The sequence below is a fragment of the Puma concolor genome, chromosome B2, assembly GCF_028749965.1.
Source record: "Puma concolor isolate L17-30 chromosome B2, mPumCon1.1.hap2, whole genome shotgun sequence".
Taxonomy (NCBI): domain Eukaryota; kingdom Metazoa; phylum Chordata; class Mammalia; order Carnivora; family Felidae; genus Puma; species Puma concolor.
In genome coordinates, this window is record NC_141671.1 from 43345479 (window position 1) to 43368689 (window position 23211).

The following is a 23211-nucleotide window of genomic DNA, read 5'->3' on the forward strand; positions in this document are numbered from 1 at the left end:
GCCTGCGTCAGAGAATGAATGTGGGCTTTGGAGGCCAACAGACCTGGGCACAAATCCAGCCTCTTCCACTTACTGGCTATGAAACTAGAGTGTGCTACTATTTTGTGGCCCGCCCACACCCCTGTCTTTTGGGAGCTGCACACTCGCTTTCTGGAGACTGCCCATACCCCTGCTCTATCCACGTGGTCCTGTGGGAAGTTGCACAACTCACAAGATCCTATCCCACAGTTGATTGGTTGAGGGGTGGGTCTCTAGGCCAAGCTGAACCAATCAGAGTCCTTCCCTAGGATTTCTGAAACCCGAACTGAGGCTTGGAGTCTTTCCTTCCCTGCTGGGGAAGGCTGTGGATGACATCCATGTGAGAATGTAGGCAGAGGCACTTCCTGCCACGTGCAGATAGCTACTGTGCAGTGACAGCAGAGGTGGAGAGAGAGGTCTGATGGTATCTGAGCCCCTGCCTCTAGTTGCTCTGGGCCCTGGCTGCTTCTTGCCTTTCCCATGCCTGCTTTGCTTCTTAAACGCTGCTGCATTTGGGGAACCGTTGAGTCTCTTATGTAAGGTTGGCCAAGTTGGCTTTAATCATTTGCAACCCGAAGAAGTCTGACTCACTTGGGAGTCCTGGGCAAGTGACCTCACAATTCCTCAGCTTCCTGGTTTATAAAATGGTAAAAATTGGGATAAAATCTGAGCAGATTAACTGACATAACTTATGAGAACACCTGGCACCGTGCCTTGCCAGTAGGAGGACTCAAGAAATATTATTTTCTTTCCTTTTTGGCCTTATGGGCATCTAGGATGCTACTTTTTAAGAGAACGTGTATGGAGCCCTTGCTCTGAGCCAGACAATGAACGCGTTATCTCATTTAGCCTCCCGGTGATCCTGAGAGGTAGCTGCTGTTTATCCCCACTTCCCAGGCAAGGAAACAACCGTGAAGGGAGTGGATACGCGCTGTGTGCTGTTCACTGGAGTTGAGGACTTCACAAGCCCCACTCAAACCTTGCATTGTCTGAAACTCAGAGGAGGTAGGTTTGGACAAGTGAGATACGATTGTAAGGGTAGGGGTAAATGTTGAACATTTACTGACTTGACAAGAAGTTTAGGTTGGAAACAGAGAGAGTTCCAAGAAGACTTCGTTGAGGTAACCACGAACAGCTGTAGAGGGTTTATTAAGGGCAGCTGGAGCAGGCAGGGCCCCCACCTTTTTTTTGTTTTTGTTTTTAATGTTTCTTTATTTATTTTGAGAGAAAGAGAGGGAGCGAGTGCCAGCGGGGGGAGGGGCGGAGAGAAAGGGAGAGATAATCCCAAGCAGGCTTCCTGTCAGTGGTCAGCACAGAGCCTGACGTGGGGCTCGATCTCACGAACCATGAGATCATGGCCTGAGCCAAAATCAAGAACCAGACGCTTAACCCACGGAGCCACCCAGGCGCCCCAGGGCCCATACCTTTTGAGCTTCACATCCTGGAGGAGACATTCCCTCCTTCACCTGATGTAAGCCCTAGCTCTCCCTGCAGAGCACAGCGGGTTCTTAGGAGTGCTGTCCACAGCAGGCGGGCAGGCAGGGCCTACATGCACTTCCCTTTCGTGCTTAGACGCTGTCTTAGGCCTTAAGGGACAGTCACTGAGCTTGGGTACAAGACGGGTGGGGTGGGGAGGCAGGGAGGAGGCTGGAGAAAGTTCCTAGGGAAGGTGAGGAGCCGACCAGGGTGGCAGTCGGTGGGGGGGGGGGGGGGGGGATGAGAGCTGTTTTAAGATCTGTCTGGATTTGGTGACCAACTGGACACAGGAGGTGAAAGAAAGGAAGAATTACTGGGGTTGGGATGAGGTTGTTTCCTTGAAAGACTGAGGAGGATGAATGAATTTTTCTACTGTTAAAAAAAAAAGAAAAAGAGGGGCGCTTGGGTGGCTCAGTCAGTTAAGTGGTTAAGCGTCCGACTTTGGCTCAGGTCATGATCTTGCGGTTCATGAGTTCGAGCCCCGTGTTGGGCTCTGTGCTGACAGTGCAGAGTCCTGCGTCTCCCTTTCTCTGCCCACCTCCCGGCTCCCCAAATAAAATAAACATTAAAATTTTTTTTTTAAAAAAAAGGAAAGAAGAAACAAAATATCAAAGCAAAATAGCAGTTACGGGCGTGGTTAGGAAATAATTGTCATGTCTGACTTTGGAGGCATCCTGTGCCTCCGTTTCTTGTACGTGTCATTTGTCACATCATCTGCACCCACTGCTGGTTCTCCCTGGATGCTGTGTAGTCTCTGCAGACCCCAAGGAATGAAGCAAAATGGCCTTGACTTTTCAGCAGCCTGGTCTGGGGGCTGGGTGGTAGAAACAGTGGAGTGTGGCAGGAGGAGAGCGGAGTCCTGGGTCTCTGGCCTAGAGGCACTAGTAGCTGGCTGTGTGAACACACGCACTTCACTGCTTTTCTCTGACCTGTGCAAGACCAACTTCAGTCTTCCTGGGGGCTGCCTCTGGCCTGCTGAGTAGGTGGGGGGGTCCCACCTTACCCCTCTTCCACAGGGCTTCCCCTTCTGATACCCTGGGGTCTGGAAATAACATTTCTTCCTCCCATCCTCCCTCTCTCCTTCACGTCCTTCACCTCCTTCCCTTCCCTTCCCTTCCCTTCCCTTCCCTTCCCTTCCCTTCCCTTCCCTTCCCTTCCCTTCCCTTCCCTTCCTTTCGTCCTCCTTCTTCCTTTCTCCCTCCCTCCTTTCCTTCCTTCCTTCCTTCCTTCCTTCCTTCCTTCCTTCCTTCCTTCCTTCCTCCCTCCCCTTCCTTCCTTCCTCCCTCCCCTTCCTTCCTTCCTTCCTTCCTTCCTTCCTTCCTTCCTTCCCAAGTTTCTTTCAAACAGCGGATGAGACTATATACTTAAAAGTTCTTCCAGTGCTCACATTTATGGATTCTCTGACCATGTCAGGGCCTTGAGGGACTATAGCAAGAACGACATGACTTTACCATGTCCTAAATTGGGGTGCTCCTCAGGACCCCGCTTTCCTCGTGTGAGTTCAGAGCCCCCGGGCAAGTGCAGGTGGACATCGGCGCAGATAGGACCCGGATGCGTTGACCTAGGCAGGCCCAGGGTTTGTACCTGCATCTGGTAACCATTACCTCAGCTCGCAGGGCTACGCGCTCACTGGGAAGCATCCGCCTGCTGCTAGAAAAGACTCGATTTCGCTTTCAGCATAATAATTTAGACATCATAAGGTTTAGGGTTACCTGAAGGAGTAAAAGGGGAGGAATGTCATCTGAAATCGAGATTCTAATCATCTCTGGTGGGTTTTTGATGTGCTGGTTGGAGCCTGGCTGTTGGCCCAGCCAAAGCCCCAGGGGCAGGGCCTGCCCAGAGGCACATGATGGGGAAAGCTGCAAGGGGCTGTTACTTGGGTTGTGGCTGGATTTTGGAGAAACGGTTCCCTCCAGAGATGGGGGGTGCCACTCACTCGTCTCTCACAGGTAGTTCAGCCATCCTTCCTGCCCATTCTGCTGACCCTGCCCCCGAAACCCCATCCCTGGGTCTTGCACACTTTGGCTTCCTTACTCCGTGGGTGTGATGAACTCTCTGCCTGGGTACCACCCCCTCCACAGTTGGCACCACATGTCCTCTACCGCCTTCCTCCCTGGGCTGACCCTCCCTGGCCTGTGGCCCCCAAATGTGGCCCTCTCTTGCTCTGCTTGGCCCCACCTTCCCTGCCTTTGCCTGACTTCCATTGACAGTAAAACCACAGGGTCACAGAGTGCCTCACGCCTATTAACTCACATGGGTGAATGGGTTGGAGATGAAGCCATTCGAGATCACGAACTCCAACGCATCTGTCGCGACAACTCCACAGATCCGTAGCTCAGAGCCTGCTTCTCCTCTGTTAAAATAAAACCCCCAGAAATTGCCCCTTAACTTCTCCCCACTTTCTGATGAATTAAATACACACGTCTCGGTTTCGAATTCCAGACCCTTTGCAATCTGGTCCCAATCTACTTTGCTATCCTTTTCCCTCCTCCACTGTTACATGTGCCTTTTTGCTTCCACAGCTCTGCTCTGAGACCCCTGGCAGATCCCTGAATAGGCCCCGAACCCCTGCCCCGTGCCATCCTTCCCCCTGCTGCTGCTGAGTGGCCACCCTCCCAGTCAAGGAGGGCGCGAGGAGCTAAGGCTCCAGGAGGCTTCTTGGTGCCTCACCAGTGCTTGTGGCTCATCCTATCTCCCCCCTAGTCTGCATCCTGCAGGACAGGGACAGCGTCTGTGTCCTCACCACGACACCTGATTCGGAGAAGGGAGAGCCTGAGATTATCAACTGAAGGGAAACAGGAGGGGAGACAGCAGGTCTGGCCTTAGAGTGGTGGGAGAAAGAGGCCAAGAATAGGATGAAGTTTCGGGAGACCCTGAGGGGTCTCTGGGGCCCCCCAGCCTGTGGTTGTCTGTATTCCATGACATGTACCATCAGTAGAGCATTAAAACCACAGTTCCCAAACCTACCGCCACTACAGATGCGGTCATTATTAAATTTTCTCCCTCACAGACCATAGGTTTGGACATATTTTATCTGCCAAATGAACTGCATTTATTTACTAATATGTTTTCTTAAAAAAATTTTTTTAATGCTTATTTATTTTTGAGACACACACACACACACACACACACACACACACACAGAGTGTGAGTGGGGGAAGGGCAGATAGAGGAGGACACACAGAAGCCGAAGCAGGCTCCAGGCTCTAAGCTGTCAGCACAGAGCCCGACATGGGGCTCGAACTCACAGACTGTGAGAACATGACCTGAGCTGAAGTTGGACGCTTAACTGACTGAGCCACCCGGGGGGGGGGGGGGTCCTACTAATATATTTTCTAATCAGAGACCCATGTAGCTGCCACTTAGAGCTTCAGATCAGATGAGCTGACCAGAGACCCTGTGAGGCACTCAGATCCAGGGCAGAAGAACTCCATACTTTCAGTTTACCTGTCTGACTTTATCACAGACAAACATACACTAGCTTCGTAGCTTCAGAAATAATGAAATGAAGGGCCCCATCACTGCCTTCCTGAAAGCTTACTTGGAAATGTCTGGTTTAAAGTTCCTTGTTGCGGGGGGGTGGTGCAGCGCCTGGGTGGCTCAGTCGGTTAAGCGTCCAACTCTTGATTTCGGCTCAGGTCATGATCTCATGGGTTCGTGAGATCGAGCCTCACATCGGGCTCTGTGCTGATAGCTCGGAGCCTGCTTGGGATTCTCTCTCTTCCTCTTTCTTTGCCCCTACAGCACCCCTCTCTCAAAATAAATAAATAAACATTAAAAAATATTAAAGTCCCTTGTTTTCTGTTACAATGCAAATTCTCTGGTTGGAGTAATAATTTAACATTATTATCTGCACCTTATGAATGGGTTTTTTGGGGTCTTACCAAGAGCAGGTTTTGCTAGGGGAAGTGTGTGAGTGGAAGGAGCCCTCAGGGGAGAGGACAATGTGGGGAGACTGGGCAGCCCAGGAAGACAAGTATTTGGAGGTGTTTCCTCGTATCCCTTGTTACCTTGACTGGGTCTATACACTCAAACCTTGGTGTGAGGGGATTCTGAAGCGAGAGAGTAGCAGACTCTGTTGGTCACTCCCAGAAGCCATCTTCCCTTCCTGCTACAGAACCCCAGTTCTACTCAAGAATGGGGTGTGGGTGTGTAAGCTAGCTCTGGCTGAGCTCACATCCCATTTCTCCCTGATGAGGAGAAGAGAAACTTCCTTCTTCCTTCCAGCCTGCCTCACGCGTTGTTGTGTGAAGACGTCATATTTGGATTGTGACAGCCATCTGTTCCAAGAAAAGCCAAGAGACTTACACAGAAAAGCCTTGATATCACTGAAGGGCTGAAAGAACTCAGATAGGAGTCACCCACCTCTAGACTTTTTGTTAGGAGAGATTATGAACCCTATAATTTAAGCAACCGTGGTCAGATTTTGTTCCTTGGACCATCCTAAGGCTTATAAAGGCGTTATGGTGAGTATAGTCCTCACAGAAGGGCCCGGCAGGGTGGCAGAGAAAAAGCCTCTGGCCTGATGATTCTGAAGGCAACCCACAGTGGGCAGGGCTGGGCCCTCCAGTGGGGAGAGAGTCCTGGGGCTCTGAGCCTGGCTCTTGGTCTACAGAGCAGAGCCCAAGTGCATCTAGCCCGATCTTGCTCACCCAGCCCTACTCCCATTGTGTTCCTATCAGGCTCCTTGAATGGAGCATGGATGGTCTTTTTCATCACGATCTCATACCTTCCACCACTGGCACAGGCCTTTATTTGAAATGGCTTTCATTCTTGTCTAGAATTTCCTGTCTCCTGTCCTGCATCTTCGGATTCTACACATTTCTCCTGTCAGCCCAGAGTCCCCTTCCCTAACCCCTGCCATCTCACATCAGTGCTTGCTGGATCCATGGGTGTCTTGGGTGGTAATGAAAGCTGAATTTCCATTTGGTTGCATCTGTAGGAGATATGGTTGAGGTCTTGCCCATAGCCCCTGGCACTGACCATTCTTATACACTGGTGCTGGCCTGCTGCAGCCCCTGTGGCCAGTTTGTCTGGAAATGCTGGGGCATTTACACTCTAAGGAGCAGCCCTCCATTGTTGCCAGTGGTATATAAATTCCCCAGTTCATTTGCCCCTCATATGCAACTTTGAGGCGTATCCTACTCAGACTCTCAGAGGTGCCAGTGGCATTGAGCCTCAGATGCCCTCAATGGTAACCTGCTCATTATTACACTCCAAATTGGCCTCCTTTCCTTCCCTGTCTCACTTCCCTACTCTCTTGCCAATGCTTCCTAGAATTATCTCCCAAGTAAAGCACTTGCACCGAAATCCTTGTCTCAGGCTCTGTTTTTAGGAGGATCTAGTCCAAGGAATATCTTTTTTCTCATTGCCCATAGAACCAAAACCCAAATCCTTTGCCTGCCACATCTCAACTCCAGCCGGATAGTTTGGGTCCTTTTGCAAGAGTAAAAGGCTAAAAATCTTTTGGTCCCGGCCTCCAGCCTGATAATTAGTGCTGGCTCCCACTTGACCTGAACCTGGCGTATGAATGTGAAAATCTTTGCCTCACCTTGACCATCAACTTCTGCCAGACAGGGTCCAAATCCCTAATTCTCTGTGCTCCCTGGAAGCACCTGCTCAATCAGAACAGATTAAGGTCCAGAAAATTCCTTTCGGTGACTCAGCATCCTCTTGACAAAGAAGAGACGGGGCAAAGCTGATTTCGAGGGGAGGCGGACTCCAGAGAATGAAGACCAGAATTGAGCAGGAAGGTGGGGTGGGGGAGAGAAGAAACAGAAAAATGTGCAAGTCATAAAGCAGCAGGGAGCCCTGCAAGCCATTAGATAATTAACCAAAGTGAAAAATCAGAAAGCCAGCTTTGGCTGTCATTACAGGGTTGCAGCTGCTTTTGGAGTTTGATTGAATAAAGTATTTTTATTAACTTCACATTTTGCCTCTAATTTCCCCCCTGTTCTTTCTCATCCTGGGCCCCTCGAGTTCCTTGACTCCCAGACTTGGTGATAGGCAGTGGCAGGAGCCGCCCTCCTGCTGGTCTTGCACCCCCGCCCTCCCCCCCCCCCCCCCCCCCCGCCTTCCCCCCATTCCGCCTTCCTCTCCCCTCCCCCCCGGCCCCCTTAGCCCTGGCTCTGGTTCCACTTTCTTTCTGCTCTGAATACCCACATCTACACCTCTTTCTATCTTTGCTCCCCTTGGGGCTACAGAGAAGTCTGAAGGCAACTCCCGGAATGGGACCATTCCCCAACCAAACGGACTGTGTTTGGAACCCTCCAGACCCTGGCCCCTGGCCCAGGCAGTGAGTGTGTGTGGGGACGTCCTGTGGGCAGAGTGGGTAGGCCGGAAGCCTGGTTCTTCAGTCTCTACACTGTCAACTTCAGCCTTGTTTCACAGGGGCTCAGTTTCTTCATCCGTAGCCTGGGATGGCGAACGCCCAGTGTGTGGAAAGTAAAGGAACAAGAAATGAAAGGTAATGAGCATTTCCCTCATGCCAGGCTCTTAGGCGTGGTTCACTAAGTTTGCTTCTCGCCACAGGGCTGTGAGGTAGGCACCGGTCGAAGAGGGAAAGGATGTAGACCCAAAGAGATCAGAAGACGTGGAAGTCTGCAGAACCACCCCAGCCCTCCTGTTTCTAAAATCTGCCCATCGGTAGTAATCGGGAAATACTGTAACCCCACTCCCCGATCCCCGCTGCCTTAGTTCAGCCCACCTTAGTTCTCCCTCGTCCACCTTTGCCACCCTAGTTATTTTCCCCAAAACATCCTGGTGTTGACGGTCCTCTGCCTCAAACCCCTTAAAGCCTCTCTGTTGTCCAGGAACTAAAGTCCAAATAAGGCCCTCGTGGTCTGGCCCCCCTGCCTGCCTTACTAGAAGCCTCTCAGTCAGCTTACAATTTCCTCAACAGGCCTCCAGTGGGCCTCCTTTCTGTGTGCGTCTGTGAGGATACAGATACTCGGGTGAGGGCCGCCGCCTGTACCTCTCTCTCCTCTGCCCCAGGGACTCTCTTCGCCTTCAATGCTGAGAGCAACGTCAGCTCCTGTGGAAGCTGCTCCTTCCTCCTTGGGGCAAGCTCCTCCCGCCGTGCTCCCCAGAGCGGGTCTGTGGTTGCCTTGTCTACATTGCCTGCCTGGCGGACACAGCTCTGTGGAAGCGAGACCCCTTCTGGTTGAGCCAGCACGGTATGCGCTTTCTGCCGTGGACACAGTGGAACACACAGCCACTTCTCTGGGGAAAGTGGCTGCAGGTTGGGTTCCCCGGAAAGCAGACTCCGAGAAGGGGTTTGTGAAAGCAAGGAGCGCTCTGGGTGCTTGGGGTGAGAGCTAGGGAGCAGGTGTGGGCCGAGGGAGACCAGAAGCTTCCGTGACAGCCTGGGCAGACCCCACGGGGGGGGGGGCAGGTTCTGCAGCAAGTGGGGCCCAGTCAGAGCCGACCTGCTTCGTACCTTGGATTGATCAGTCCTGGATGTGGGCTGCTGGGAAAGGGCAGACCTCGACAAGGCAGCTCTCTGCAGCTGAGCTCTAGGGGCTGACAGCTGGTGGCTCCCAGCAGCTGCAGAGGCGAGGCCTTCCTCGAAGGGGGATTGGGATGGTACATGACAGTGTCCACCACAGAAGGGCCCCAGCACCCCCAGGAGCATGAACCACCTCTCCTCTATTCCTCCATACGACGCGCACGCTTGGCTTTAAGCACCTATGGCATGGCGTGTTCGGCCTCCCAGCCCTTGCCAGGACACAGAGGTGATGACATGGTGACAGGAATATCTCCGGCACCGAGCACCGGAGAGGGTCCTCTGGGGCACGCGTGGTCGATCCAGGTGCCTTCAGCCCTGCAGTGTGTGCAGAGCACCTGCCCTCCCGGAGCCCCTGAGCTGCTCCGCTCTACCCACGGACCCAGCTCCTTCTCCAGGGTCCTGACCAGTACCGGGTGGGCCGCTCTCCACCCAGCCCTTGGGGCATTCACATTTTGCCTGCCCATTTTGTGGCCTGCGATCCTGCAATTTCAAAGTGACTGCCCTTTCTGGGCTCCTCTGCTGTGTCTCTGATCCCCGGGAACCCCTCCTGGGTTCCAGGAATGATATAAAGACGGGGATGTGGGTGTTGCTGTGGGTACTCTGGCTGGGTGGCACCAGGCAACGGGGGGCTGGGCTGGTATTGAGGGTGTGAGAGGCTTGGCCTTCATCAGAGTTTCCCTCTGCAGGGAATACGCCACAGACAAAGATGCATTGTTTCGGTTGGGGTTGGGAAGGGGTCAGATGTGAGGCAGAGGGTCCCTCGGCCTGTGCCAGGGAGGAGCTGGGGCTGGCTACCGTGTGGCGTGCATTCAGCCCCGAGAACAGACAGCGGGAGCCCAGGCGGTGCCGGTCACTCAGGCCAACGTCCAGAGAGGCCCTGGTCCCTGTGGGGAAGCCATGGACATGCACATGGTGACACGCATGCCCTAGGTCACGGGGAGCCCAGATTGAGTGCTCCCTGCATCCCGGCAAAGCCGTGGGTGGGAGTCCCTGGCCAAAACCTCAAGGCCTCTCCAGCTTTCTGTTTCCTCTGTTTCCCACCTGGCTGTTGTGCAAGGGTTAGTCATGCACTTGAGGGGTTCCTGAGTTCCGTGGCCATGGTGCCTGAGCCCCAGTCTGGGACCCACGGCCTGACAAAGACAAATATGATTTAATTAGAAGCCATGCCGAAAAATCAGGGGCTGAAGCTAACATATCCATGTGGTGTTAATTGAGGAAAAACATGAAGCCCTCTCTTCTTTCCCTGAGAGCCTTACAGGCATTAGGGCGCCTCCCCGACCCAGTTCATTAAACCCCCAGGGACCTGGATGGGCCGAGTTAGGGAAGAATTGTGGCATGAGGTGGGGTGGGGGGAGGCGGGAAGAGTTCTTTTTCATATCAGGTTTCTCTTGGATTTTTCTGAACGAGCTGGAGCCTCTCTGGACCCTTTTCAGAGCAAGGTTTACAAACGCCTAAGATAAAAAAAAAACCAAAGGGTTATAAAGTAAACCAATTACGTTGACCTAGTTATAAAAACTGTGCTAGAACAATACGTGTGGGTCATTACTCACGTGTTAGACAAGGGAGATCTAGCAGCAGGTCCTGGTGACGCCATTTTGGAGACGTGAGGCATATGAACATTCTTTGAGGTAACCCTGAGAACAGTCATGGGGAAGTTTGCTACAGCTGACAGGGTCCTGGGTGCCATCAACCGTGCTTGAGGCCCACGCTTGCGATGGAAGGAAATGCTAACACTCCAGGCAGAGGTGGGGGAGAAGGAAGCCCAGGCTAAGGGCCCCTGCCCTGGTCCCTCGTGCATTTGTCACTAGCTGGGGGACTGAACAGGTAAGACTGCTTCTCTGAGTCTTGTTTTCTCACTTGCAAGGTGGGGATGATGACACTGACAAACTCAGAGTCGTGGGAAGGCACAGCTTCTGGGTGTTCGAGTCGGAAACCTGTGATGTCACCCTGGGTGTCCCCTAGGCTTCCTCTTCCCCATGCCCAATGCCCGCACCCCCCAAGCCCTGTCACTTCCACCCTGGCACTATCTCCACGGACTCTCTTCTGTTCCCACTGCAGCACCTCAGGACAGAGCTGGGCCCCCAGCCTTCAGTCTGCCTCCTTCAAATGCAGGCCTCTCCATGGGCCCAGAGTGGCCTGCTCACACAGGTACGACTGGGCCGCCCTCTCTTCAGACCTTCCAGGGCTCCCATGAGGTTTCAGGGTTGGGCCCAGACACCACAGGAAGATTCTCTGTCATCTGGCCTCTACCCACCTCCCTGCCTCCTCTGGGGCTACACAGGGGCTCTCTGCCTTCTCACCTCCAGGACCTCTGCTGGCCCAGCACAGAGCCTTCTTCTCTTCTCCTTGTTAACTCCTCCCCCAGCTTCGTCTTAGGTGCTGCCTCCTCCGGAAGCCCTCGCTGACCCCCACCCCATGCAGTCACCCTGCCAAGTTCTCTTGTGGCATCTGTGAATATTTCTGTCATGGTCGTCGCTATTTTGTGTGCGTTCATCTGCTCTGCCTCAATACTGTGGGGGAAGGGGTGCTGACTGCTGAAAACCATGTCTCCCATGTTCCTTGTCAGTTATGGCTTCTGGTCAGGTCCCGTCGATGGGAAGCAATGGCAGGAGGTTGGGGGCAGTGGAGGGGGGAGAAGAGGGGGTATTTCTTAGTTTCTTCTGGTAGAGCCTTTGTCAGGGTCCACAGTTCCTCCATGGCCTCAGCCCCCACCTGCTGGCTCTGGTTCCTGGATGTTGCTAACTGGGTTGCCTTGCTGTCCCCTGTGGGTCTCTGTTTCCCTGACTAGATCCTGGTTCACGTAGAATGTTCACCTCTCTTGCCCCCTCCAGACTGTATATCACTCACCTTGGAGTCCTCAGCACCAGCAAGTGGATGTGGCATCCTTGTGGTGCCCCAGGCTCCTCTCTGTCCCCACGAGCATCCCGCACCCCTTCCTACATTTGTGGTTTCATCTAAATATTTTATGCTCCCTGTTTCTCTCTCTTTTCCAAGCCCATGCAAAGTCTGCCCTTCAAGGCCCCACTCAGATGCATGAAGTCCACCTTGAAGCTCAAGCCCGGCTTGTATTGGTTCTGGGGAAGTCCAGCTCCAGCAGGGAGGACCAGCCGGGAGGGCCAGTCGGGAGGAACACACATTTGCTTTCGTTTTGAGGCATGGTCATCGATTTGCCCACAGATTGTAACTCTTTTTCTTTTTCTTTTTTTTTTCAATTTTTTAATGTTTACTTTTGAGAGAGAGACCATGAGCAGGGGAGGGACAGAGAGAGAGAGGGAGACACAGAATCGGAAGCAGGCTCCAGGCTCTGAGCTGTCAGCACAGAGCCCGACACGGGGCTTGAACTTACAAACCGTGAGATATGACCTGAGCTGAAGTCGGTGCTTCACTGAGCCTCCCAGGTGCCCCTCTTTATTTATTTATTTATTCATTTATTTATAAGTTATTTATTTTGGTGAGAGAGTGAGAGAGTGAGAGAGAGAGAGAGAGGCAAGAGAGAGAACCCCAGGCTTACAAGCACAGAGCCTGATGTGGGCCTCCATTGCACCAACCGTGAGATCATGGCCTGAGCTGAGATCAAGAGTCAGAGGCTCGAATGACTGAGCCACCCAGGCGCCCCTGGAGATTGTAACCCTTGATGGCAAGAATAACATGATAATAAAGATGGTAATAGCGAATGGAAGCCCAGAGAGGTTGCATAACTTGCCCAAGGTCACACAGCTACAGAGTGGCAGAGCTGAGACTGGGTTGGAGCTGCCTGGTTCTGAAGCCTGTGCTGTGGACACGTCCCTCCCTGGGCCTCTCCCCCCTGCTGTTCCCTTAGCAGAAACCACCCTTGGGGGTGTTCAGGTTGGGGAGTTGGCGTGAGGGAGACTGAAGGGGTCTTAGTCCCCAAGGGGACTAAGGCGTCCCTGAAGGAGTCTAGTTCCTGATCACACGTCAGTTTCTCACACCGAGGAACTTGGGCACTGGGCCCCTGAGGTCAGACCCACACTCCTTTTTTTTTTTTTTTTTCTTTCTTTCTTCCTGTCAGTTCTGCGTCCCCATGAACTTGCTTCGTATCTTGTTCTCAGCTCAGAGGTTCCTCCAACCGTTTCCAACAGCTTGCTGCTTCATGTGAAACCTCATCCAGGTAATTTTCCACTTCACACTGCAAAGAATAATAGCCAGGGGGCTCTTTTTATAGGAAAAACTCAGGGCTGAGCAGACTCCACTCCTGGGCAGACAGCAGAAGGTCTGCAGGGGCAGCAGTGCCTGAAGGAGCTGGAAAACATTAACTCTGCATATAGATTTCCACTCATCCCACGCTCGCTCCTACTCACAGTGCTGAGTTTCGATATTTCCTGGCCATCTGAATCCACTTCTGTCTCTTTAATCACAGGCCCCTGTATGTCTTGGGCCCTCCTGCCCGGCCTTTCCAGACACTGGCGTGTGGTGTTCTTGAGGCTCTCCTACCCGGTTGCAGAGATTTAACTCAAAACTGCATAGAGCCTTCTGCTTACTCCTCACTGGGGACCAAGGAGGGAAGCGATATCTCTGAACTCCGGCGATGTGTCATGCACGGTGCTGGGGGCTTTTAGATCATAAATTAAAATTGCCGGGGAGGGGCGCCTGGGTGGCGCAGTCGGTTAAGTGTCCGACTTCAGCCAGGTCACGATCTCGCGGTCCGTGAGTTCGAGCCCCGCGTCAGGCTCTGGGCTGATGGCTCAGAGCCTGGAGCCTGTTTCCCATTCTGTGTCTCCCTCTCTCTCTGCCCCTCCCCCATTCATGCTCTGTCTCTCTCTATCCCAAAAATAAATAAACGTTGAAAAAAAAAAAAAATTTAAAATTGCCGGGGCGCCTGAGTGGCTCCGTCGGTTAAGCGTCCCACTCTCGGTTTCGACCCAGGTCACGATCTTGTGGTTTGTGAGTTCAAACCCCACACCGGGCTCTTCACTGGTAGAGAAGCCTGCTTGGGATTCTCTCTCTCCCTTTCTCTCTGCCCCACCCCCACCCGCTCTCTCTGTTTCTTTCTTAAAATAAAGAAATAAACTTAAAAAAAAAATTAAAATTGTCACGATCTCTGTAGTAGGTTGGTTTCTCAGAAGCAGATGCTGAGATGGTGTTTGGGGCACAGATGTTTATTAGGGGTTAACACCTTGGAAAGGGGTTGGGGAGGAAGCAGGATGTGTAGACGAAGATGCTGAACTGTGAGTAAGGAAAATATAGTGATGTATGGCTTTGTTTCTGGAGTGGTTCCTCAACATGTTTCCCATGCAACTAGGGAGAGAAAAATGTGTTTTGATAAGCAGACGACAGACAGCACCGGGCAATGTCTGGACCCCAAATGCCTGGCACCGAACTTTGTGACTCTGGAGGCTAAGGACGGAGTTACGGAGGAGTAAGGACTACGCTGATCTTTAAAACGCGCCTGAGGGGCGCCTGGGTGGCTCAGTCGGTTAAGCGGCCGACTTCGGCTCAGGTCACGATCTCACCGTCCGTGAGTTCGAGCCCCGCGTCGGGCTCTGTGCTGACAGCTCAGAGCCTGGGGCCTGTTTCAGATTCTGTGTCTCCCTCTCTCTGACCCTCCCCCATTCATGCTCTGTCTCTCTCTGTCTCAAAAATAAATAAACATTAAAAAAATAAAAAATAAATAAAACGCGCCTGGGATTTATCTAGATGGGGGAGTGGAAAAGGTAATGTAGGTAGCAGGTATAGCGTGATAAAGGGGATGGAAGTCCGAATTGACAGGGCCTGTGTAGGGAAGTGAGCCAGCCGGCCTGGTTGGAAGGGACCAGTAGGAGCCAAGCAAATAAAATGGAAATGGGGAATATAAAATTCAGCCTCATTCGATTCTGTTCCACAAGCTTCTCTTGAGCACCTACTGTATGCCAAAGCAGCCGTGGGGCCAGACGGGCCCAGAATGAATAAGGAGGGCTCTCTCCCTCACTTGGCTGATAAGGCCTCAGCCATCAGCCTGTCTCCCGTGTTTCACACCTGGAGCCAGGAGGCCAGGCCAGCAGTGGACGTGCCCTGCCTGCAGGGCCACTGTAAGAAGGCTGGTGAGGTCAGCCCTGCCTGAGTCTTAACCCCCTTGCCCTGGGGTTGGGCCAGACATCGGAGCCTTCTTCTCCTTCGTCTCCTTCGGGTAAGGGGCTCTGGCAGGAGATGAGGGAGGAGGGCTTCTCTTTCCTGCCGGGGGAGGGAGAGGGGCCACTAGTGCCCTCTGGGTCCCCAGGGAGGACAACAGTGAGGCTGAAAGCAGGCCTCCCTCCTGCGAGGTGCCCTCAGGGTGAGGCCTGGCTGGGGCGTGGGGGCAGCCAAGGCAGTGGGAGAGCGGGTATTGTGGAAAATGCCCTCTCCTGTGGCTTCTGGGTGGTGGGAGTTTGCTTACCTGTAAAACAACAACAAAAACAAAAAGCAAACAACATCTAGATTCCACTTAAGGGCTGCCAGCTTTTTCTTTCGCCCAGTGAGAACACCAGGAGAGAAACACCACTGTTTTGAATTGAGTTGTGTTTCCTACAAAAATATGATGAAGTCGGGGCACCTGGGTGGCTCGGTCGGTCGAGTGACTCTTGATTTCGGCTCAGGTCACGATCCCAGGGTCATGGGATCGAGGCCCACGTTGGGCTCCACACTGAGCATGGAGTCTGCTCAAGATTCTCTATCTTTCTGTCTCTCCTTCTGCCCCTCTCCCCTGCGCACGCTTTCTCTCTCTCTCTCTCTCTCTCAAATAAAAAAAAAAGGAAAAAATATGTTGAAGTCTTGACCCCTGATACCCGTCAGTCCAACTTTTATTTGGAAATAGTGCGGTTGCAGATCTAATTGCGTACGGTGAGGTCATGCTGGAGGAGAATGGGCCCCTAATCCAGTATGACTGGTGCCCTTATAAAAAGGGGAAACACGGACACAGAGGAAAGGTGAAGACAAAGACACTGTGGGGGAAGGACGGGTGAACAGAGGCACAGAGACAGCTGCAAGCCGAGGAGAGCCAAGGATTGCCAGCCCCCGCCCGAAGCTGGGAAGCGGCAAGGAGTCTCAGAGGGAGTGGGGCTCTGCTGGCACCTCGATTTTGGACCCCTAGCCTCCAGAACTGTGAGACAATCAATTTCTGTGGTTTTAAGCCACACGGTTTGTGGACCTTTGTGATGGCAGCTTCAGGAAACAAACACACCCACGTTTCAGGATATTCTAATCCCCAGGCAGTTTCAGTTGAATGTGTCTAGCAGTTTGAGTTGAATGTGTCTAGCTTTATGCAAAATCTACTCGGAGGGTAGAGTTCTCTCCTTTTATCTTGGGCCAGTGATGGACCTAGACTAGTCCCCATCCTGGACTGGTGCTTGGGGGCTGCTGCTGTGCAAATGGGTGAGGGTGGCGGCCACTGTGGCCCCGGGGACTCTTGCCCCTCTTCTGGCCTCCATATCCTTGGAAGTTGCACTGTGAACTCTCCTTGGTCCCTCCTGCCTGAGGCTGGGCGATCTGCCCTTACGGATAGCTGTCTGGAGGCTCAGATGTCTGTGGAATGTTCCTTAGTTACTTAGTGGCCTGGAAAATGCACATCCAAAACTATGGGAAGTCCCCACACCTGGGAGTGGGAAACTGGATGAACTGGGGTCAGCAACGAATAGTGCTTATATTCATAGGATACTCAGAGGACACAGAGGATATTGTACAGGCTGAGATGATGACCACCCTGTCTTCCAGGGCCCAGGGAAGGTTACCATTTTGGGGCAGGATGGAAGAATAGGCTTTATGATTGGGTGGCAGAATGTGCACCTGAGAAGCATTCAAACTGGTGGCCCATTGGCACATTTGTGTCGATGTCACTGTGGCCTGTGCAATTTTAAGCTTTTAGAGCTGCATTTCTGAAAGTGTGTTCTGTGGAACGTGGGTTCATTGTGATATTAATAGAAATTAAGTGGAACAATGGTTTAGTGGTAAAATATTCCTGAGAAATATTGGGTTGCACAGCCTTGTACAGATTCCGCTCCTGCGGGACATCTCAGGGCCTCCACCATGCTGAAGGACATTGGGCACTGTTAGCACGCAGCGTTTCCCAAATTCAACTGGCAGTGGAACTTTCTCCCTCTTATACATGGCGTATCCCCTGAGCTTATTTTCTGAAGAATACCCTTGGCACCCACTCTTCTAGAAACAAGGATTTTGCATTTCTCTGTGCAGTACCTAGCAGAATGCCTTGGGCAAGTTCATACTTCACCTTGGTGGCCAGGTGATGTCAATGATGGTGATGATGGTAAAAATGAAGATAGTGGTCGTGGTTCTGGCGGTGACATTCGTGTTAAGGACATTGGTCACGAGGGTGGGTAGTTTGGTGTAGCTTTAGTAATCCCCCGAGGAGAAAGAACTCCCAACTCAGACCTATTTATTGATGATACTATTAGGCTTTACGGAGTTAATGACCTGGGCTAGGAGCAAGGAGATGGTCCCTAAAAAGACCAGGAATGTGCAAGTGAGGGATGTCAGTGGGCCCAGAGCTAATAAAGCCCCTAGCAACATGGGACACCCACTGAGGGTGTATACTTTTGTTTCCTGGAGCCTCTATGGATGTGAATGTAATACAAATACGTGATTTTTGTGACCACAGGATCCTTAGTACGGTGAGTAGGTGGGGAATCCTGTGAAGACTTGTGACCCCACTAAGCAATGACGCTGAAACATGTGTGTTTGCTTCTTCTAGGTTGTATCTCTTTGGAATGCTCTGTTTGCAGCCCAGTCATGCTGGAGAATGTAAGATGATTTATGACCTTCCAAAGGGCCTGAGGGGATCGTGAAGGCAGCGGCGAAGTGGCTACAGGAGGTCTTGATGGTGGCGGCAGGGTTATTGGCGATGGTCACGGTGGGCCGATGGTAAGAATGGTAAAGGTGGGGACAATCCCGGTGGTGATGAGAGTGATGATGAGCATGCCAGAGGCCATGATGGTAGGGCTGCAGTAGGTGATGGTGGCTGTGATGGGGGCGTCCCGAGTTGAGATACTGGAAAGTGTCGGGGGCTTCATGGCTAGTGCGGTGCACCAGTAAGGGTCTCAGTGACTCTCTGCTTCTGCCTCCTTTCTTTATGGGCAGGTCAGCCTTGGTGAGATGCGACCTGGCCTGATAAGAACAAAATCTTGCCTCAGGAGGCATTTAGTTGTCTTCTGTGTAGAGAAGTGGCCTGTCACTTTATCCATGAATCAGCCTCATAAACTTTCCACTTTGCAATTTGCAGGTTGTCAACCCCACAAACCACTCGTGCCTGGAATATGGAGCTTGAGCAAATAAATCACGCTTATTATTCACGTCAGCAGCAATGTCATCATTGTATAGGAGTCCAGACCTGGACTGACCTACCCAGGGGACACGGGTGGCCCCCCTCAATATTGTTCAAGCCTAGCACACCATGATTCAACACTGAATTTCTAGACAGAGGCCCTTATATCAAAGTGACATAATTTAATAGCACGCTTCTCCCTCACCGGAGCGGGGCCTGACTGGGGGTGGTAGACATACGGCTTCCCTGAGAGAAGGGGGAATGACTCTCATAGTCAGGTTCATGCCCTTTCCCTATGCGAAGACCACTGTTGGGTCCCCAAACTATAATTCAACCAGCCCAGCCACCGACATGGTGTTACTCTATGTAATCAGAGCACAGCTTTTCTCCCCTTTTCCTGCACAGGCCCCTTCTACCCGACTGTAAGGAGGAAATACAGCTCAGTCTAGGCCTCAGGGTGGCCCCTGCCCTAACGGTGGTGAGACGGGTGATGGCGGCCTAGCGGTAGATATTTAGCGCCCATGTAACACATTCTGGCAAGGGCTGCCCATTGATTCACCTCAGGCTTGCTTTGTTGTTCCTCGAGGGGAGCACTTGGTCAAGGCCTCGCCCGCCTCTGGATGTAGAGCTTTCACAGTTGTCCACAATTTTCCTGGCAGGGGTCTGAAATCATAGCAACTGTGTAGCAAAAGCCATTTTCCCTTGTTTCTTCACGTCGTCATTCAACGAGGCAAAGTGACAGTCAGGTGGCCCTTTTCCTTCTTTTCTGGAGGACATTATTCGTTTAATTTAATTTAATTTAATTTATTTATTTTGTTTCTTTCCTTTTTTTTTTTTTTTTTTTCCCTCCCTCCCTTTGGGAATGAAATAACATTCCAGTAACCTCTGGACAAAAATCTGAGCTGGTTAGCAGAGTGTTAAAGCAGGTTGAACATCTCATTCATAGAGATATCAGGCGTTTTCCTATGACCTTAAGTGGTTGGAATGCTAATTAGCTGGGGGGTGGGGGTGGGGGGGGAGACCACTCTTGTTTTGGGATTCTAGAAATGAAAGTCTTAGGGGGGAAATGTCTGTGGTTTAGTAAATTCAAAGTTTTAGAACACATTGGAATTAGATATTTTTGGTTTGGAAGAAAAATGTGTAATATATAGAGAATATGTTTTTGTGTCATTTGAGGCGTAATTTTGGAGGGCAGAGCTTGTGTGTGTTTGGGATTGCTGCTCTAAGGCGATGCTCACTGTGGTTTCAATAATGCCACGAAGAACAGGTGACTCACGAAATACACTACCATTCTGAGTGATTAAATTCCAATTTGGCTGTTGCTTTGAAATATTTCAAAACATAGTATACTGAGAGGTGAAGATGTGACAAAATGTTTTTCTTTTTTTAAAGGTTTGGTTGTAGGACACTGTGGTTGACTCCCCAGCATCCTTTAGTCCCCAGATGCAGCCTAAGTCAGCCATGCTAATTCCCCTGCCCTTGCCAGGGATTGGCTCAGCACCAGGCAGGTGTAAGCCAATTCGGGCCAATGAGATTCGGTGGGGGGCTTGCTCAGGGCTTCTGGGAAAGAGCAACCAGTTCTCCACCCACCTTTCTGGCTGTGAACAAGGAAGCACGTTGCTCCGAATGCTGTTGGCAGCCATGGTGAGACCACTGGGGGTGGGGCTGGTGTTAGGGCAAAGCCAGCACAGCTGCTGACAGAGCAGAACAGAACGTGGGTTCCGTGCCTGACTCCTGCCCCACCTCTGAACTTCCGGTTCTGTGCAACAACAGATGCCATGATTCTTTAAGCGAGTCTGGGAGAGAATTTCTGTTACCTGAAGGGGAGAGCATTTGTCCACAGTTCCTGCTCTTCGGAGTTCTCGAATGTCGATTAAAGAGGTGAAAAAGCACACAGCAGTAACTGTTAAAATTGTAAAGGCAGATACTCTATGGCAGGAGTTGGACAAATCCTTCCTGTCGGTGTCCACATAGAACATAACTCTGGTCTTTGCCGGCCATATGGTCTCTACTGTGACTGCTCAAGTCTGCCATTGCAGCATAAAAGCAGCATAGGCAATAGGTGTATGAATGTGCATGTCTGTGTTACAATAAAACTTTATGTAAAAGAACAGATGGTGGTCCAGGTGTGGCCTATGAGCCTTAGGTCGCTGGCCACTGCCATGGAAATTTTCAGAACGTTGACATCTGTAGGGACTGGGGTCATGGGAGGATTCCTGGAGGATGTGGGTGCCGGACATGGGGCAGCCACATTTCTGGGTGTGTACCTTTAAAGATCACGCCCTTCTCCTGTCTGATGTGATGGCGGAAAAGAAAAGCCAGAGTGCACCTGACAGTATTCCTGGAGATCACACCAGTTCTGCAGGCTCCAATTCCCTGTCCTCAGCGGTCAGTCGTGAAAGATCAACTGATAGGGGGCCACACGCAGAGAGAGTCCCTGGCCAGGTGGGCCTTCTACCTGGACAGCCAGAGGTAGGTCTGGACACGTAGAAGCACACAGCAAACAGCTCGAGGAGTGTAGATGTGAGACTCTTCAAATCAGAGCGTTGAGACCACAGTGTTCAGGTACACCGTGGGTCTCCCGTGAAGTGCGATCTGGACTTTCCTGATGTCAGAGGGCTCCTGGGACTCACCTGTAGGGGGCAGAGTCTTGGGGAGCCTGGGCCATGATGCGCGCGCAGCTGGGAACACTGCCTGCTGAGGGTGACCCTGAGCGCGGGTAGGATTTGCATGAGAGGCAGGTAAGCACAGGGCGGGTGGGAACAAGGCTACAGGCGAGCAGAGACTTGGAGGGGGACCCACCGCAGCCTGTGAGGGGAAGGAGCTCTAATGGATGACAGCCCCATGGCTGAAGCTGGGACCTGTTCCCTCCCACCTTGAGACCAGAGCCTGAAGTCGAATTTGATCAAGTATCCAGGACAATAGTGCCCATCAGTCTCGACCTACAGGCAGAGTCTGGGAGCTATTCAACCAATCTGAAAAACACTGATGCGGTTGACAGGGCTTGTGGATGAGGTGGTGGGAGCAAAAATCTCCCTTTTCTAAACGGGGCGCAGGAAGTGTGCTGAACACTCTGGTGAGCAGTGACCAGCATGGGCACAGGGAGCAGGAAGGAAGAGAGGCCCAGGGAGAGCGGGAAGGCGGTGGTTCTTTAGGACGGAGTGCTGGGCCCATCCGGAGAGCGTGGAGTGAGGGCAGCGGGTGGCTCACCTCCTCACCCGGAGGGAAGGGGTGCAGGGAGGAGGCTGCAGTTTGCAGGGGAAGGGACCTGAAATGTAAGGACCGGTGAGAGCCGACATGCTCCCCAACCTCAAGGGTTACAATTTAGAAACTTAAAAATATTCCCTCCGTGTTTGCTTCCTTTGATGTGTACACACAAGGCATTCTAGTTGGAGAGGAAGAAAATAAACCAAACTGCTGACTAACATCCTTTTGAAAAGAAATACGTACTTTGAAGAACTGCAAGGACTTGTGGAAGCATTCAAAGGGTGTTTTCTTTTCTTATTTTTAAAAGCCCAAGGGTGGTTTTGGTGAAATCAGTGCTGTTGTCTCAGGCTCCAGAACAGCATATGCACAGCTGGTGGCCCAGCGACACAAAGGAAACCCCCATAGAGCTTTCTTATTTCTTTTTTCTAAAACAGTTTATTGACTTATTTTCGGGGTGGGGAGGGGAGGGAGAGAGAGAATCCCAAGCAGGCTCTGTGCTCATAACACAGAGCCGGACATGGGGCTCGAACTCACGAACCATGAGATCATGACCTGAGCTGAAATCAGGAGTTGGACTCTTAACTGACTGAGCCACCCAGGCATCCCCATAGCTTTTTTTCTAATCCTTGTCCCCAACACTGTCCAGGGCTGGTGGGTGGCCGCTCCCCTCTGCTTGCTAATCTCAACTCTGGGGCTGGCACCTGCAGGCCTGCTCTGAGGATGCCCTTCCCTGCAGGTGCTGTGTTTGCTCCCCAACTCTGCTCCCCTGAACCCCTCAGCTGCTCCAACAACCCCACTCCGCCCTGGCTCTGCCTCGGGGGTTGGGCTTTCAGGCAAACCTTGCATCTGGTTACTCTTTGTTTCCTTCTCCCTTTGTCTTTCTTTGTTTTTAGGAGGAGCCCTTGTTTTTATGACCCTCCTCACCACCCCCTCCACCCCTGCTCCCTGCTGTTTTTTTCAGGGGTCGCAGTTTTCATCTCCTGTTTAACTGTCCTTGTCCCCTCACTTACCTTCATGGTTCTGGGCTCTCTGTGACCTGCTTCCAACAAGGCTGGCTGCTTCTTCAAGCCTGACTCAGGCCCTCCGAGATGTGTGGCTTCCGTGTCTCTCGGGGAAGGGTTTTCTGTTGTTCTGTTTGGCTTTTCCGCTCTTCTATTTGTGTTTCCTATCCTCTGTTTCCCTCTCTCCTGCTGCCCTGCTCATGCTCTCTCTCTCTCAAAAATAAATAAACATTTAAAAAAACAAGAAAAAAACAGAAGCAAGGATTCTAGTCCCACTCCCAACCTACTGAAACAATCTGCATTTTAAAAAGATCCCCAGGTGACTCCTGTGCTTATTAGCATTAAAAAAGTCCTGCTATAATCATCTTTAAAAACATTAAATGGACCATTAAACCAAAAAAAAAAAAAAAAAAAAATCAACCAAGTACTTACACAATCACTTGATACAGCATGAAGACTGTGGCCAAAATATCTCATTTTATTTTATTATTATTATTTTTAATTCTTTTAACATTTATTTATTTTTGAGAGACAGCATGAGCAGGGGAGGGACAGAGAGAGAGGGAGACACAGAATCCGAAGCAGGCTCCAGGCTCTGAGCTGTCAGCACAGACCCAGATGCAGGGCTCCAACTCATGAACGGCGAGATCATGACCTGAGCCAAAGTGGGACGCTTAAGCCACTGAACCACCCAGGCGCCCCCAAAATATCTCATTTTAGCCTCTGCTCGCAGCGAAGCCATTAAGTTGATCTGG